This window comes from Saccoglossus kowalevskii, chromosome 14 (assembly GCF_978046115.1).
Source record: "Saccoglossus kowalevskii chromosome 14, keSacKowa6.1, whole genome shotgun sequence".
Lineage (NCBI taxonomy): Eukaryota > Metazoa > Hemichordata > Enteropneusta > Harrimaniidae > Saccoglossus > Saccoglossus kowalevskii.
The window spans coordinates 19,513,993-19,517,855 of NC_140654.1; the positions used below are offsets into that span (position 1 = coordinate 19,513,993).

The window sequence follows — 3,863 nt, forward strand, 5'->3', positions numbered from 1 at the left end:
TTATCGCTAAAAACATTGATGTCTGCAAACCTTTACAATATTCCTTTGTCCATTCTCGTATTTTTTGTGTGTTTTTAGAGTCACTTTATGGCGAAGTTTTGCATGTTTTCGTCTATGGAGGTGGTCGCCGTGTTGCTTTATTGCATAGTTTTCATAGGAGGTAATTGGACAAAAGAGATTTTTGATTGTCGTGCTTTCATATCCCTCCATTCGCTTTATTTGACGACTGATACAAATCCCGTTCAACATGTTTTGATTCAGTCGAGACAGGGGCGACTTTTGGGGGAAATTCACTAATATAGTATTCTATTAACTATTTATAATTTCAGAATGCCATACAAGACAGCAAGATTTTCTCGCGAAAAACGTGTATATACAAAGCATGTTCATTTCCGCATTTGAGACTGCTCTTCGTTGAAAGGTCAAAGTGCCATGTATTGCAATGCTTTGTGGGGGAAAATGACGCAACTCTCGCACTGTCTCATGATTTATCGCGTGTTTTCCGTCGCCTGTTTAATGCTAATGACTTCTTAACTCGTTAACACCTCTCTTGTTTCAATGTTTATGGAGACAAGGGTGGGTACAATAGAATGACGCGGCGCTTCCTAACCGTCCTAGTAGAGTGACTGTGGTTTAAGTCAGTGAATTGACTGATAGTGCCGGGGTCAATAGAATGTCGAGTCATGTTATCAGTATCCCATACACGCAGGTCGAAATTCACGCTTTCAACTTGAAACTCGATATCCCTCAGGCTGTTTGTGAGTGTTCATGTTTTAGATAACATAAATATACCAACATCTGTTGTTTATCATCTACGTGGGAGGTCTATTTCACGTTGGGAACACTTAGGACTAGACACGCCTTACATTTAATCTTGTGATTGAGTTCAGACTGGCATTCACAAGTGTGCTTCGGAATGATACACATCGCTTATATCAAACACCGTTGATATTCGCGAGTGGAACGCGTTGGGCCACTTTCTGTCTGAAATATCCTTACCACGAAGACTATTATGACTCGTACGGTAGTCATGTCATGGAATTTATAAGATTTCTCGTACGTGGATCTACAATCATCAAATACTTTCAAGCCATGTGTTGCCAATACGTCCTGTATGACTCGTAGTGTCCATGAGATGAACTTTTCACGGAAGGTCAAACTTGGTCTACCGCCTTTGAATCTTTGGCAAGAAGCGAGGACATATTTTCTTCGTCGGGGGGAAAAACGAAAATCGCTACGTTACACCGTAAACTCATTCCGTGTGATGATTATGTATGTCAAAAGTTATTCTGTGAAACGATCAGGTAATTATACATTTTAACTCATAGTAGCGTAGTCCGCCATTTTTTGAAAAACAAACTGTACGTCGATCAACCGATTTTGCATACTTTGCATTTTAGCGGATTGATGACCGCAGTTTTACGGGATAATTCATACTATTAAATTTTCAACACATAACTTATACTTTCTTTATATAACTATCGGTTTTTAATATTATCCTCTCTTTCTCTCTCTTTCTTGTACGACAGATGAGCGATTCTGATTATAGTGATGGAATAAAAAAAAAAAGTGTACAGACTGCTTGACTCATTGAAAGGAAGTAAGAAATGTAAAAATAAACAACATATGTATATATAGAATGAATTATTTTTTATTGATCAATGTTTACTATTATTGGCTTTTCTCGTTTCTGTGTTTTAATCGAATCGTTTATGTACTCGTAAAATTTGTGGCATTAAAAATAAATTTAACCACGCCGCACATTTACATGTATCTACGTATTTTTCGAGGTGTTAACAAAGAAATATTTAATCACGCTAAACATTTATACACTACGCAACTATTTTCCTTACTCACATCGTATGTTTTTTTGTGACGTTAAAAAAATACTCAACCATGTCATAAATATATACTCCATGTCAATATTTCATTCTTGTTTACTTCTTTTGTGCAATAAACTCCATTAGTTTTCAAAATGACGTGTATTTATTAACGTGTGTGTGTGTGTGTGTGTGTGTGTGTGAGCGCCCTCTACGAAACATTCTGAAAAATCTTTCGTCCACGCCTGTCCAATTAAAAAATAATTAAAAATAATTAAAAATAATTAAAAAATAATTAAAAATAATTAAAAATAATTAAAAAATAATTAAAAAAATGATGGTAATTTATGCAAATGTATTCACGATGACCTCGACACGACCTCGTATTATGCAAATGTATTCACAATTTCGTCCACGCCTGTCCAATTAAAAAATAATTAAAAATAATTAAAAATAATTAAAAAATAATTAAAAAAATGATGGTAATTTATGCAAATGTATTCACGATGACCTCGACACGACCTCGTATTCACATCAATTTTATGTATGCAAATGTATTCACAATATCCCATTGTGACGTCATCCTCATTCAAATGAACCCCTTTACGGCCATATCCTCATTTATGCTAATTTATGCACGAATTCCCATTGTGACGTCATTATTTATGCTCATCTATGCATATTCACAATATCCCATTGTGACGTCATCCTCATTCAAATGAACCCCTTTACGGCCATGGTCCTCATTTATGCTAATTTATGCACGAAATCCTATTGTGACGTCATCATTTATGCTAATATATGCTCCCACCTCAGATACATTATGGGGACGACCATGAGGGCGCTGTTCATCATCACTTCCAACTATGAACAGCGCCCTCATGGTCGTACCTATAATGTAACTTAAACTACTCATGTCTGTCGTCATCTTGACTACTTATTCACACTCTTTCAAACGGAATGCATGTGTAAGTTTGTACCCCGTATTCGACAAAATACACGAATATTATTGTTTTCATGATGCATGAATCGTCAATTTTTGTTATTTACACTGACTACACTTGTTTTTTGTTGTTGTCTGTCTCGCATTTTGTTAATAGACTTTCATTCCGTTTTCCGTTTTCACGTCTGTCGCCATCTTGACTACACGTCCAGTCTTTCAGCCTGAATGCACGTCTACCTACGTTATACCCTGTTTTTATTAATAATTTCAACAAAATAATTCGAATACTTGTGAATAAATGAGGCACGATTGTCTTTATTATTTTATTTTCACTATTTTCGGTTTTTTGCTAGCGTTTCAAAAGGTTTCTTTTACGTGACGATCAAGAAAACGCAAATCTTCGCTATTTTCGCTATGTTGATGCCCGGGCTCTGAATTACACACAAAGAGTTGTTAACATGAATTGCTGTGTCTACTGCGTTTGGATCTTCTTCACTATCATTTCCACCTTCATCAAAATCCGAAAAAAAAAACATCGAGCAAATCATCTACACACGGGAACTCGAGATCAGCAACGGCCATTTAGAATACCCATGGAATACCGTAGGCGACTCTCATCAACGAAATTACGCAGTCCGCTTCATTGATTGTTTAGTTTGATAATTTATAAACATATATTCAGTGTGAGACTGTTGCTTTCAAGTTGTGTTAATACAAAGATGATTTAAACTTGTCCCTTCCGTTACCAACGTATTCAATATACGGAAATAGCATGTGTGTGCGTTTGAGTGAGTGAAAGATGCAGGCGAAATTTCTCGTCAATTCTATTTATTTCGAACGCGCGTGGTCGGCGCCTTTGATTGCGTTTATTTTGTTCTTTCATTCGCGAAATCTATCACTGGCACCGTTTATTTTGTCATGTCTCACAACTGAATGTCCAAGCTGACTTTGTTTTGGCTGTATATAGTTTTGTGGACAAGGGAGGTCATCTTGGTTGCCTAATTAACTAATTAAAATACCTGTCAGGCATCTCTACCTAAACGAGAAATCGAAATAAATATTTAGTTTATGTTAACGGTTGGTTTAAATCAGCTTAACCT

At 36.1% G+C, this 3,863-nt stretch overlaps 1 long non-coding RNA gene across 1 annotated transcript; it reads left to right on the forward strand.

Annotated features, from left to right (window-relative positions):
- The first annotated feature begins 517 nt into the window (after positions 1 to 517).
- LOC146734532 (uncharacterized) lies at positions 518 to 1,975 on the forward strand. The gene is made up of 2 exons (XR_014931620.1): positions 518 to 1,304; positions 1,530 to 1,975. It is a non-coding gene; the product is annotated as an uncharacterized LOC146734532 (long non-coding RNA).
- Positions 1,976 to 3,863: the final 1,888 nt, after the last annotated feature.